This window comes from Scylla paramamosain, chromosome 19, assembly GCF_035594125.1.
Source record: "Scylla paramamosain isolate STU-SP2022 chromosome 19, ASM3559412v1, whole genome shotgun sequence".
NCBI classification, from domain to species: Eukaryota; Metazoa; Arthropoda; class Malacostraca; order Decapoda; family Portunidae; genus Scylla; species Scylla paramamosain.
The window spans coordinates 9,638,538-9,653,986 of NC_087169.1; positions in this window are offsets into that span (position 1 = coordinate 9,638,538).

Consider the following 15,449-nt stretch of genomic DNA (forward strand, 5'->3'; position numbering starts at 1 on the left):
ATATATATATATATATATATGCAGGATAGGCACTGGCCATATAGAATGAACCTTTTTGAAACATCAGTAACTAAAGTTATAGGGATATTATACATCCATATAATGAAATACTCTGAATTGCAAGCGATATGTGTTTGTAAAGACCTCATGTAAGTATGGAGATGACTGGCCGCTATCCGCCATCAGCTGCAACAGCTTTTTTACCTTACCATGCTGCTGCTATACATCATTGCTGAATACTGATTTACCATCTCTAGTAGTGGCATGGTATATTGTTTTTCGCTATAGGACCTATCTGATAAGTTTAATAAATTCAAGTGGTCAGTGAAATATTGCTAATAACACGTTTTCGTGACATCACGCGCGCTGGTGCCCACGACCAAATTTAATAAAGGGGAAAAAAATAGGTTTTGGCTGTTACCATTAATAAAATGCCAGTATCGTTTCAGGATATATATATATATATATATATATATATATATATATATATATATATATATATATATATATATATATACTCGTATATATATATATATATATAATTTTCCAGTAATACAGTATCACATGATTTATGTTCGAAGGGAAGATTTGAAATTAAAACCAGAGAAAAAAAACGTTTCTGTTCACCACATCTATAAGTTATTTTAATTTACCATAAAACGGAAATGTAACCGAGATGTAATAAAAAAAAATCTGTATATATTATGTATAATTTTTTTGCAAAACGCACTTTAACTGGTCTGCCCCCGCGCCAGGAGATAAATAGAAAGTGTTCATGAATGAGGTAATATAAAACGTGGATTGCACAATAAAACCATTATTGAAAAAAAAATCTCAATAGCATTGTATGCAGCATGGCAGTGGGACTGTTATAACATTATGAATCTAATTAGCTGCATACAATGTTCATTAGATGTTCATGATTTTATTCATTATTATTTATCATGCATATCATCCGGCACCTTACAGCTGTTCTGGAATATGGCTCTAAAGATGAAGCTCACAAACTCATAAATTATCCATGGTCAAAAGATATATTATATATACACATTAGAATACAATACAATAGGCCTAGTTTGAAAATCACTGTACATTTTGTACATCTGTCTTATGTTAACTGCAAAGGAATAAGTACATATCAGTACTTTATAGTCCAGTTGGTATGTACTTAAATTCTAGTATAGTACGCATAATATACAATTGTATGTCAAAAGAGTATATTACTGTAGTCTGTTTGGCATATATCTAAATGACAGTAGACCTGCATAAGCAGCCAAGTACTGTTCTTTGATTATTCTTCAGATAGCTTTACAATATACATATATCAAAATCACAGTCCGAATGGCATGCAACTTTTATTTATTTATTTTTTTTTTTTCTTACCGGACTAATATTGATTACACTAGTATTATCTACAGCATGAAACCGATGATCTATGAAATGATTACGTACAAGTTTCATCAGATGTGGCACATCATTCAAAAGGATTAGTGAACATGTTCCGATTTCCAGTGACACCGATTTTGTTCAAAAGATTTGGGTTTGGTCCTTCCATGACAGGGACATCATGTCCAATTTCTTCATCAGCTGTTATGATCGTCTTTAGCAACCTAAAGGACATTACAGAGCATTAATTACCACTTGTAGGTAACTGTAGTGAAAGAACAGTTTCATCACTAAAACTAAATTCTCATTTTGGTGCTGCTTTTACCTTATCAAAAGAGAGAATACAGGCACATTCTCCTTCTATTCTTTTTTCTACATAAATTTCAACGGAAGATTCAATAAGCATAGATTAAAATTGTATGCCTTTGTCCACTTCTGCAACGACATAACTGAGGGATACAGTAACTTGTTCTCTAATATAGTTGTATTTATTGCGTTTCACAGTTCTGAATGCAAGTGCACATGTAATGCCTTCACTGGAACATTTTTAACAGACATGCTATTCATGAAAAAGCTGATTTGTGTGTCTGTCAAGTATGGTGACAAAGCATCTTTCATATTTTTCTAATTTCATCATGAAACGACACATTTCCTTGTTACTGTAAGATTTATTGACCTCAAATACAAGTATAATATTTTGTACTTTTCAGTTGAAATTCCTTAAACTTCTTATTTCAGCAGTCAAATTTTGTATTTCATCTTTCTGGCAAGTATCACTTAATTCCATTATTACTAACTTTTGTTCATTTTCTTTATTTTCATTTCTTAAGATAACTTTTGTTCAAGACATTTAATATTATATTTCTTTACATTTAATTCCTTAGTCAATTTTGAAAGCTGTAACTGAAGATCAAAATGTTCGGGTTTCTTGGTGTTAAATGGTTCTTTAATGGAGTTTAATTCACTTTTCAGTTCGCCTATTCTTATGTAATTAGTTGGGATGCATGCATAATATAACCAGCACACTTTTCTGTGCAAAATAGTCATTTCGAAGATATGATATGATAAGAGTGTTATGGTGAATCGGTGAGGTTGGCTCAGACGAAGCGGTCACGGTTATACTCACCATAGTAGTCTGGTTCTGTTTAGTGATGTTTAGTTCAGTAAGAATCAGCAGGGATGTGAATTTGGAAGCAGGGATGCGTATTTAAAAGATTTACACCACGGTCCTGTTCAGTGGCAAGACTGCCAACCGAATAAAACTCCACACCCGAGCGCCGCCAACACCACTCTGCCGGCATACACTTTCACCGGCACCGCGGGCGGTAAAAATTGACATGTTATAAATAACAAATTAATTATTTCAAAAGAAAGGTTGCAATTAAAGTAACGGTATTACTATTTAGTTAATGAAGAAAATATGTACAATCTAGCTCTAGCTTCTTTCATCATCTTACCTGCCGCAAGCTCGCGACAAAAAAAAAAAAAAAAAAAAAAAAAAAAAGCATATCTAACCATGTCATCTTGTGTTAAACGTTTGCAGGGGAAGACTGAACCTGCCGCTGAGCATTCTGTCAGCGCGAAGCTGACAGATGGATGGATGAGCGTTGCTGAAAAAAAAAAAAAGTAATTAAAAATAATGACAAGGATAGACACCAGCAAACTGGGCTAAGAAGAGTCTTCTAGAGTTTTCCGGAGTCCGAAAGCAAAGGCAGAGTGATTAGAATGTATCAGTAACGTAAGTTAACCTTGTGAAAGAAATATTCTGAAGAAGTGGAATGGGAAATAAATGAGAAGACATATGAGTAACGAATATCTCTTGCAGACGCGAAAGTACGTAGTGAAATTAGGAGACATGACATGACGAAAGTCGTGAACTGCATAATGACCCAAAATCCTTTGGAACGTTGTACAGTTCGGACAAGCAACTAATGGCAGTCGTGGAATGAGTGGTGGAAAGTAGGTTCTGGAAGTATGACATATTTGTGGAAGCATCGTTCGTCGTTGCATGGGTCAGTATGACCTCGTAAACATTGCCAATAAGGCGACGAAAAGCAAAAAGGGAAGTATAAAAATTATACAAATTTAAGTATGACGATACGTAGCAGTGCAAGTTCTCCATCTGGGCAGTGACATAATTGGAAAATCTTCAGCAACCAGAACGAGAAGGAGGCTTTCAAGCAGAAAAAGGAACGTTGATAACGACAACATTAAAGAGTGAGAACTGCTTCAAGACTGGGTAACAGTGTTTAATGCTGTCTTCATCGAACTGTGGTTCTAAGGTGCAAGTATGCTGTTCTAGCTCTAGTGTGGTGAGTAAGTCAGCCGCAAGAAAAAGAGAAACAGTTACATGTCCTTCCCATGCATCAAGCAGATTATCGACAAAGAAAAAGAGTGGAGAAACTTCACAAACGTCAAGTGACTGATCTAAGATAAGAAATTTTATTTGAGCATCCATTCAAAACGGTGCCCTGAGAAGCAACATCAAGGGATACACCCCTGTTATTCACTGAGTAATCTGCAGCGTAGCCGCGGCCGCCTCGCCCTATTTTTGACGACTCCTTGTTGAAAGTTGACAATGTCGTGAAGCTCCACGATGTTTTGATACAATATTAAGTATTGACGTTATTGTTTCTATTTATTTCTTATTTATTATTTTTTGGATAAATTAAAAGTATCGATCAATATTTATTGCAGATACATGTATCACGATACTGCCCATCCCTTCCCGCTGTAAAATATGCATGTATGTGACAAGGGAAACGATAACTCAGTTTAATATGAATATACTACAGCTATGTAATGTGACAGGTACACTATTAATAAAACAGAGGTTGCATGAAGTACCTTCTGAACTGGGTTTTAACAAGAATGAAGTAGAGTAGCGCAGAAAACAAGGAATGGAAGGCGATGTCAACTGAACCTTTGGAGGGACAGAACTGATATGACTGACCCGAGGAATCCTTGCAGCGAATATGTTATGTCAGATGTACGATGCATTTTTCTTTTTTTCTTTTTTTTTATGTAGGAAGGACACTGGCCAAGGGCAACAAAAATCCAATAAAAAAAAATATGCCCACTGAAATGCCAGTCCCATAAAAGGGTCAAAGCAGTGGTCAAAAATTGATGAATAAGTGTCTTGAAACCTCCCTCTTGAAGGAATTCAAGTCATAGGAAGGTGGAAATACAGAAGCAGGCAGGGAGTTCCAGAGTTTACCAGAGAAAGGGATGAATGATTGAGAATACTGGTTAACTCTTGCGTTAGAGAGGTGGACAGAATAGGGGTGAGAGAAAGAAGAAAGTCTTGTGCAGCGAGGCCGAGGGAGGAGGTGAGGCATGCAGTTAACAAGATCAAAAGAGCAGTTAGCATGAAAATAGCTGTAGAAGACAGCTAGATATGCAACACTACGTTGGTGAGAGAGAGGCTGAAGACAGTCAGTTAGAGGAGAGGAGTTGATGAGACGAAAAGCTTTTGATTCCACCCTGCATGATGTTTGTTTTCCTTCTTTTCCTTATAGAAGGTGCTGATTTGAAGGCCTAATTCAGGAGTTAATCATGAGTCACCAGTAGTATAAATATCAGTATGAAAATCAGGTCTAGCACCTGACGTCCTTGTTCAATAATGGGAAAAAAATACATGAATCCTATGTTTCTACTTTTTATGGTCTACAGTCTACACTATATATTTTGAATGCAATCCTAACCCTAGTCCACTCACATATCTGCACCCGCAGCGATCGAGCCCATTCGAGTTACTGTAAGGAAAAAAAAAATAAATAAATAATAATAATAATAAAATAATAATAATAATAATAAATAAATAAATAAACATATAAAATAAAATAAATAAATAAATAAATAAATAAATAAATTCCGAGACTCACATTGTATGGGATATAAGTGCACCGACTCAAATTCACGAGTCAAAACACTCTCTCTCTCTCTCTCTCTCTCTCTCTCTCTCTCTCTCTCTCTCTCTCTCTCTCTCTCTCTCTCTCTCTCTCTCTCTCTCTCTCGAGAGAGAGAGAGAGAGAGAGAGAGAGAGAGAGAGAGAGAGAGAAAGAGAGAGAGAGAAAGAGAGAGAGAGAGAGATAATCAGTTACTAATGATTTAATTATTTCTTTTCTCAGAGTAAAAGAACACACCCGATTTGAAAACATGAAAGCCAGAGAAAAGAAACCTATCATCAATCTGAAGAAAGGAAGCAGTTTTTTCAACAAGGGTCAAGTAGGCGGATGGAACAGAACAGCTTCCCCAGAGTTGGACGAGTACATGAACACTTGGATCGCCAGAAACTCCCTCAATATGGATGTTCCTTTTCGGTATAGTAACATGAGTACCGCCAATAAACAGCATCAAGCCAAACCGATCACAGCCATATGCGCGGCAAAGGGATTCTAAATTCTTATGCCCAGTGGATTTTAGGTTATTTTATTATTTAGACTTATGATTTATGATTTACCTTATGATTATCATGAAATGAATAACCACTGGGACAGCCTCTTGACAACTATTGGGTAACGTGCATTTGAAATCAATTATTAAAGTAATATTAAAAAAAATAATAATAATAAATAAATAAATAAAATAATAAATAAATAAATGAGATTAAGTAATGATAATAATAATAATAATAATAATAATAATAATAATAATAATAATAATAATAATAATAATAATAATAATAGTAATAATAATGTAACGCGGAATTTTATGATGGTGAAGATTAACTTGTGGTAGAAAATCTCTCATTCCCCCACTCTCTTAGTAGCTTGAATCAGATGAGGGTAAATTGTAATTCAACTAGGATAAAAGAAGCGATAAAACGAACTTCATAAGGTTAAGTAATGCGAGTGAGAGTGGCGGGATATGACGCGAACGCTGCGCGGATTCTTTGCTCTTATTCTGGCTTCAGCTCTCTTAGGAGCAAGGTTACGAGGTTTGGCCTATTAAAGGCCAAACTGGTATATTTTGGATGTGGTTGGCCTACAGAAAAATGGTTAACAAGCCAAACTTTATTTGGCTTAATTTTTTTGGCCTATTTGAAGTAATTTCCGTAAAAGGATAATGCGAGATGTCTACCCAAAATATTTACACTCGATTTCTACTGATAACCATCCTTAATATAAAAATGCATTTTACATGAACCTAACGAGAAACATACGTGAAGCGGACTAGACCGGTACATGTTTTTGTTTCCCACTCCGACCATGTCACCCTGGGTGTCGGTAGTCCTTTCGCGTCTTCAGTCAGAATCTGACACTGCTGCTATCATACGAGTAGTATGCATTTCAAATGGAAATTCTATTGTTATTTATTTTATTTATGTTTTTTCATGACAAGGAGATAACTTTCCAAAATGGGGAAAGTGGAGAACAAGTTACGAAGAAGGTAGAAAAAGGAGAAAAATAATTCAAGTGGTTAACAAAGAGGGAATTCATGTTACTGCAAAGTATGCAGTACGGAAATAACATCACTGAAAAAGAGTGCTTTGCTGCAACACGAAAAATCTGCAAAACATGTAAAAAAAAAAAAAAAAAACTGCGGTGATGTTTCTGCAGTACCTTTTTTTTTTTTTTTTTTTTTTTTATGTAGGAAGGATACTGGCCAAGGGCAACAAAAATCTAATAAAAAAAATGCCCACTGAAATGCCAGTCCCTAAAAGGGTCAAAGCAGTGGTCAAAAATTGGTGGATAAGTGTCTTGAAACCTCCCTCTTGAAGGAATTCAAGTCATAGGAAGGTGGAAATACAGAAGCAGGCAAGGAGTTCCAGAGTTTACCAGAGAAAGGGATGAATGATTGAGAATACTGGTTAACTCTTGCGTTAGAGAGGTGGACAGAATAGGAGTGAGAGAAAGAAGAAAGTCTTGTGCAGCGAGGCCGCGGAAGGAGGGGAGGCATGCAGTTAGCAAGATCAGAAGAGCAGTTAGCATGAAAATAGCGGTAGAAGACAGCAAGAGATGCAACATTGCGGCGGTGAGAGAGAGGCTGAAGACAGTCAGTTAGAGGAGAGGAGTTGATGAGACGAAAAGCTTTTGATTCCACCCTGTCTAGAAGAGCAGTATGAGTGGAACCCCCCCAGACATGTGAAGCATACTCCATACATGGACGGATAAGGCCCTTGTACAGAGTTAGCAGCTGGGGGGGTGAGAAAAACTGGCGGAGACGTCTCAGAACACCTAACTTCATAGAAGCCGTTTTAGCTAGAGATGAGATGTGAAGTTTCCAGTTCAGATTATAAGTAAAGGACAGACCGAGGATGTTCAGTGTAGAAGAGGGGGACAGTTGAGTGTCATTGAAGAAGAGGGGATAGTTGTCTGGAAGATTGTGTCGAGTTGATAGATGGAGGAATTGAGTTTTTGAGGCATTGAACAATACCAAGTTTGCTCTGCCCCAATCAGAAATTTTAGAAAGATCAGAAGTCAGGCGTTCTGTGGCTTCCCTGCGTGATATGTTTACCTCCTGAAGGGTTGGACGTCTATGAAAAGACGTGGAAAAGTGCAGGGTGGTATCATCAGCATAGGAGTGGATAGGACAAGAAGTTTGGTTTAGAAGATCATTAATGAATAATAAGAAGAGAGTGGGTGACAGGACAGAACCCTGAGGAACACCACTGTTAATAGATTTAGGAGAAGAACAGTGACCGTCTACCACAGCAGCAATAGAACGGTCAGAAAGGAAACTTGAGATGAAGTTACAGAGAGAAGGATAGAAACCGTAGGAGGGTAGTTTGGAAATCAAAGCTTTGTGCCAGACTCTATCAAAGGCTTTTGATATGTCCAAGGCAACAGCAAAAGTTTCACCAAAGTCTCTAAAAGAGGATGACCAAGACTCAGTAAGGAAAGCCAGAAGATCACCAGTAGAGCGTCCTTGACGGAACCCATACTGGCGATCAGATAGAAGGTTGTGAAGTGATAGATGTTTAAGAATCTTCCTGTTGAGGATAGATTCAAAAACTTTAGATAAGCAGGAAATTAAAGCAATAGGAGGGATTAGAGCGGTCACCCTTTTTAGGAACAGGTTGAATGTAGGCAAACTTCCAGCAAGAAGGAAAGGTAGATGTTGACAGACAGAGCTGAAAGAGTTTGACTAGGCAAGGTGCAAGCACGGAGGCACAGTTTCGGAGAACAATAGGAGGGACCCCATCAGGTCCATAAGCCTTCTGAGGGTTTAGGCCAGCGAGGGCATGGAAAACATCATTACGAAGAATTTTAATACGAGGCATGAAGTAGTCAGAGGGTGGAGGAGAGGGAGGAACAAGCCCAGAATCGTCCAAGGTAGAGTTTTTAGCAAAGGTTTGAGCAAAGAGTTCAGCTTTAGAAATAGATGTGATAGCAGTGGTGCCATCTGGTTGAAGTAGAGGAGGGAAAGAAGAAGAAGCAAAGTTATTGGAGATATTTTTGGCTAGATGCCAGAAATCACGAGGGGAGTTAGATCTTGAAAGGTTTTGACATTTTCTGTTAATGAAGGAGTTTTTGGCTAGTTGGAGAACAGACTTGGCATGGTTCCGGGCAGAAATATAAAGTGCATGAGATTCTGGTGAAGGAAGGCTTAAGTACCTTTTGTGGGCCACCTCTCTATCATGTATAGCACGAGAACAAGCTGTGTTAAACCAAGGTTTAGAAGGTTTAGGACGAGAAAAAGAGTGAGGAATGTACGCCTCCATGCCAGACACTATCACCTCTGTTATGCGCTCAGCACACAAAGACGGGTCTCTGACACGGAAGCAGTAGTCATTCCAAGGAAAATCAGCAAAATACCGCCTCAGGTCCCCCCAACTAGCAGAGGCAAAACGCCAGAGGCACCTTCGCTTAGGGGGATCCTGAGGAGGGATTGGAGTGATAGGACAAGATAAAGATATGAGATTGTGATCGGAGGAGCCCAACGGAGAAGAAAGGGTGACAGCATAAGCAGAAGGATTAGAGGTCAGGAAAAGGTCAAGAATGTTGGGCGTATCTCCAAGACGGTCAGGAATACGAGTAGGGTGTTGCACCAATTGCTCTAGGTCATGGAGGATAGCAAAGTTGTAGGCTAGTTCACCAGGATGGTCAGTGAAGGGAGAGGAAAGCCAAAGCTGGTGGTGAACATTGAAGTCTCCAAGAATGGAGATCTCTGCAAAAGGGAAGAGGGTCAGAATGTGCTCCACTTTGGAAGTTAAGTAGTCAAAGAATTTCTTATAGTCAGAGGAGTTAGGAGAGAGGTATACAGCACAGATAAATTTAGTATGAGAATGACTCTGTAGTCATAGCCAGATGGTGGAAAACTCGGAAGATTCAAGAGCGTGGGCACGAGAGCAGGTTAAGTCATTGCGCACATAAACGCAGCATCCAGCTTTGGATCGAAAATGAGGATAGAGAAAGTAGGAGGGAACAGAAAAGGGGCTACTGTCAGTTGCCTCAGACACCTGAGTTTCAGTGAGGAAAAGAAGATGAGGTTTAGAAGAGGAGAGGTGGTGTTCTACAGATTGAAAATTAGATCTTAGACCGCGAATGTTGCAGAAGTTAATGAAGAAAAAGTTGAGGGGGGTGTCAAGACACTTAGGGTCGTCGACGGAAAGGCAGTCCGACCTGGGGACATTTATGGTCCCCTCCCCAGATGGGGACTCCGAGGCTGGTGTAGGAGTCGCCATGATTTTAAAATTTTTTGAGTGAAGGGTGTGTGTGTTATTAGGTGCTTGTAGTTTTGTGTGGAGGAAGAGAGTTGTCTTTAGAGGGCAGGCTGTGACTACCCCCTTGTGTTGTGAGACACAAAGGGAAACGTTCAGTGAGGTCACAGCTGGGTTTAATGATAAGTTCACAGCACCCCCTGAACAGTGCTTTAGACCTCACTGGGAGTAATTATCGTTTCGGCAGGTGTCTACTGCCTCCTCCTGGAGGGTATTCAGTCATTCTTTGGGGACTCTACTGAAAAAAAAAAGACAAAAGTTAAAGAATTTGGGATGAAGTGCAGTGTAGCTAGCGCATTCTATAACAACATAAGATTAGAAGATCACTTTTCAGATGTAATCAAAAGAATATGCCAAGAAGAGTCCACTAGAAACTTTCAAATTACACAGAACAAAGTGTACCAAATTCATTACAAATGTTGTTGCAAAGGCATATTATGAAGAACTAATCGAAAAGCTAAGAGAAGTTTTCATTGCTATTAGACGAATCTACCGATGTATCGGTAGCAAAGCTCTTGTGGCTCTGTGTGAAGTGCTAGTCAACCCAAGAAAATGCAGTAAGAACTGATTTCCTTGCATTGCTTCAAATAACACACACACACACACACATATATATACATATATATATATTTATATATATATATATATATATATATATATATATATATATATATATATATATATATATATATATATATATATATAAACAGCCACCACAGGTGAAAACCTTTTTAGGGTAATATCAGATTACTTTGCTGAAATACATAGATGTTGATTTAACAAACAGTATTGGATTTTCGTCAAATGGTGCAAATGAGTGTGGTATCCATAATTCAGTTTTATCACGGGTGAAACAAGCTTCACCTGTAGATATCTTTGTGAAGTGTGGATGTCATAGTCTAGCATTTTGTGCTGAACATCATTCAAAAAGTTACCTTCCAACTTGGAATATTTGCTAGCAAAAGTGGCACGATTGTTCAAGTGTAGTATTCCAAGAAGAGAGGATTTTGAGCACAAGTAAAGTAATGAATGATGAAAGTGTACAGCCTTCCAAATTCATCACTCCTAGTACAACCAGATAGCTCGTCAAAGAAAATGTATATTTTCCATTCTTTCACAATGGGATGAACTTATATATTACTTTTCTGTGATTATTGATATGATAAAAATTACCATGCTAGAGTGCTTTGTGAAATGCTAGCCAATCGCTGCAACCTTTTATACATGACATTTATGCTGCCTCTTATCCAGGACTTTGAAAAAGTCGATGCAGCTTTACAAAGCTCAATTGCTAACTGCGTCAGACCTTTGAAGATCTGCATCAACTGCACAGTTCACTTCTTGTAAGACTGTATGAAGGCGTGTCCTCAGATTCTAGAATTTTGCCCCTAAACCAGGTTGATTTGGGAGTAAAGTTTGAGCAAGAACTTAACATTTGGAAAACAAAACTCAATGATGTTTTATTTATTTATTTAACTATTTTTTTTTTCTTTTCTTAACCTGATGATGCCTTCTGCGTAAGGTGAAACGTTGCAACTTCAATAATGAGGAAGAATTCCTGGTTTGTCCCTGTTCACCTTATAAATAAATAAATAAATAAATACATGAATATATATATATATATATATATATATATATATATATATATATATATATATATATATATATATATATATATATATATATATATATATATATATTGTCATGTTATTGGCCAAATTTACCTTGAAAGGGATCTCATTTTCTTAGTGTGTCCCGTGTTCCGGTTACCTGCCTTTCGGACATTGTCCTTATTATTGGTTATAAGTTAGTGTACGGCTTATTTACTCATTTTATATCATGTAGTATTGTTCCCTTCAAAATTTAAGTTCTTTATATCTTTGTATGTGTAAGGGAGGAAATATAATTGTAGTGGAAATTATATTGAAACGAGAGGAGCTTGAGTGGGCAACAACAAATTCCAAGGAGGGCACAGCGCCTTGGGTCGTGAGGTAGAACGTAGGGGAGGCGTCTCTTAAGGAAGAATCTTGGTGTGGATTGGTGATGGAGTGTGTGGAGGTATTAGTGATGTGGCGGTATAACCTTGATATCCAGGATCAGGTTAGTGAGTCTTTTGTGGTACCAAGAGCTCTTGTCCGCTGACAAGCGGACAAGAGCGGTCATCAGTTAAACTGGCAGCCATTTTGTGAGTGGAGGCTGTGGTGTTGACCTTGGAAGCTGGTGTTGTGGTGTATTGTTGATTTTAGGGATGGTGTTATGGGTGATCTTTGGCGATGATAGTGATGTCCTGTGAGGTTTGAGGAGGTGAAATACGGAAATTATTGTTTGGGGACGCGGTGATGGCGTCTGCATAAATTCCTGCGGTTGAGGATAATATTTCAGTGACTGGTGGAAGTGTAAATGGGTTATGGTGTTGTGTAAAGTGAAGAGAACGTCATGTATTAACGTGTACTACTTCATGTTTGTGAATTATCATTAGTATTAATATATATGGTTGTAACATAGAATAATCGTGTTTTCTACTCCCTCAACATTGATCTGGTATTCCATCTGATCTGGTGATTCCAGGTGTGCTGTGTCAAGGTAAGGGTAGAGTGAGAGGGTGTAATTCTGGCGATTTCAGATAGGTCGGGTAGGCACTCAAAGCCTTTAAAAATCCAAACCTTTAAAACTTTCCGGGATCAGTGTAACGTCCACTTTCTTGGAAAGATAACGGGGATCGTACGATCGTAAGTGAGTAAGCGAATCCTAATATATATATATATATATATATATATATATATATATATATATATATATATATATATATATATATATATATATATATATATATATATATACACACACTCCTTAGCTTGGTAATCTGCCGTGCTCCTACAACGTCTAGCAGACACGGTAAATAAGAGGGGGAATATAAACAGTCAGCGGCTGAGCATTAGCCTGGCCAGAGCGGTGGAGTGACCCCAGTCCCCTTTTGTAAGTGGGTCTGGAGACAGGGTGGTAACAAGACATGGTACTAGACACGGTGGCGTTTGTGACGCCCGGTCTCCGCTGGTGTTCCTGGAGACGCTGGCCTGCCGGTGCGGTAGGTTTCAGTGACCATCTAGTTTTAAGTGACCAAGTGCGCGGAGTACTACTTTTACTGCCAGACTTACGGCACATTTACTCCCAGCCACGGCAAAGCGTTACCTAACTTAACCTGTCATTTCCTAACCTAACTTAAATCACGTGTGGCATTACTTAACCTAACCAGGAGGGGGGCTTCGCCTCTGCTAGACCCACTCCTCAAGTACTCTAATCTAATTAGCATTATCTAACCTAAATGACATGTAGCAATACATTAGCAAACCTAACCTAAATGACGTGTAGGATTACCTAATCTAACCTAACCGGGGATCTTCGCCCCTGCTAGACATTCCCCTTCCTCCCAGGACACTAATTTTAGTATTACCTAACCTAAATGACGTGTATCATTACCTAACTTAATCTAAATGACATGCCTACTACTGCTGCTACTGAATGGTGTCGACTGAAGTCTGTGCGTTGCCTTGGCTGGGAGTAAATGCATCGTAGGTCTTGCAGTAAAAATAGGGCAATGCGCACTTGGTCACTTGAAACTGATAGTCACTTTAACCTACTACATCGGCCTCCTCGTCCCCTTCCAGTGACGCTATGTACGAATGGACGCCTGCAACCATCCCTTCTGGCTCCTATTTGGGTAATTATCTAGAGTCCTTTCCCGGCCTTATTACTGGCGTATTCCCTTCCATTCTTTTGCATATACCATTAGATACACCTAAAACGTAAATATAAAGTGTGGGAGAAGTACCCCCTTCCGTCCAACCCAACAAACTTTGGGGACATGTAGGAAAACAGCAAATAATTTATTGATTTATAATTGAAAACTCAGAATTACGGTGACCTTATATTAAATGACACAGAGCAATTATTGCGTATACGTAAAATGAGGCGTCTGTGAGGCATACTTACAGCAGCAATATCATATTCCTTCTCAATAATTCTGAAATGCGCAAGTCTCGGCTGTCCACGACACCCAGCTGATAGCCAATAGACTGAGTGGTAAGTTTTACTTCATAAAAAAAAATCAGTCAGACATCTATACTTATAAATAATACCGAATACCAATCTAGCGATACTCTTTTATTGCTAGAGGAGTAAATTCTAGATTACGCATATTGGATTATAACGTCAAACCAAACACGTTATAAGTGCATTGAATACACAGTGAATTGTGATCTAATGTATAGATTCGGCATTCAGTATTAAAGAAAAGGAATTCCAGAGTTCAAGTAACTGATTCGAGATGGCTTGGTGTCTGTCTTGGAACGAAGCACCACGTAAGTTCGAATATGTATTGCATTATATTATGATGTATCGCTATTATTCTGCAAAAGGAAGGTAAACAAGATTGGTGAACAAGACTTAAGTACACAGTAATTGTCTAATTCTGAGTTTTAATCATAAATCAGTGAATTATTTGCTGCTATTTCCCCATCCAAAAGACCCTGCATTCCCATGTCCCACAAGTTTGTTGGGCTGGAGGGAAGAGGGTACTTCTCCTCTATTATATTTACGTTTTAGGTGATTCTTAAAGTATATGAGAAAGAATGGGACAGAAACAAACCAGTAATAAGGACGGGAAAGGACTCCCCTATCTACTGTAGGTGACACCCACTACGCCATATTGCTGCTGGTCGAGCACCGAGTCCACTTCTTCTACCTTTGCACCAACACATAGATAAGCGATCCCAGGGATTCTGTAGTCTCTAGTTAGGTAGCTAGGTTAGCACGCTTCTCCTGGTCATTATCCAGAGTGGAAGCCTTAATAATTAGGCACGTATTCCTCCTCGTACACCAGCGTTATAGTTTCCTACCTGCATTTGAGTCATTATTTTTTTTCTCGTTGTTTAATGTGATTTTGTTTTTGTCAAGTAAACCTCAGGAAGTGTAAGGTCATTATTTTTTTTTATCTGTCTTCCTCCTTAATAGTAAAATCCATCTGGGTGGCTTGATTAGTAAGTTTAATTAGCAGACACTTTAGTTTAGTTTATTTTTTGTTGGGTTTGATACTTTGATTTCTGAGTGGTCACCAGAAACGAGAGTAAAGACGGAGTCTTTCAACAAGATATAATATGTGACCAGAAAACCGGCTCAGTAATAACGATGATGATAATAATAATAATAATAATAATAATAATAACAATAATAATAATAATAATAATAATAACTGGTCCGGATATTTAACTGGAGGAACTACATATGTTCATGATAATAATAAACTGATAGATGTTGAATTCACGTCAGAATGCTAACAAGACCTCTATTTTTTTTTTGGATGTGAATAATGTTTTATTCAAGGAAATACTTTCGCAATTAG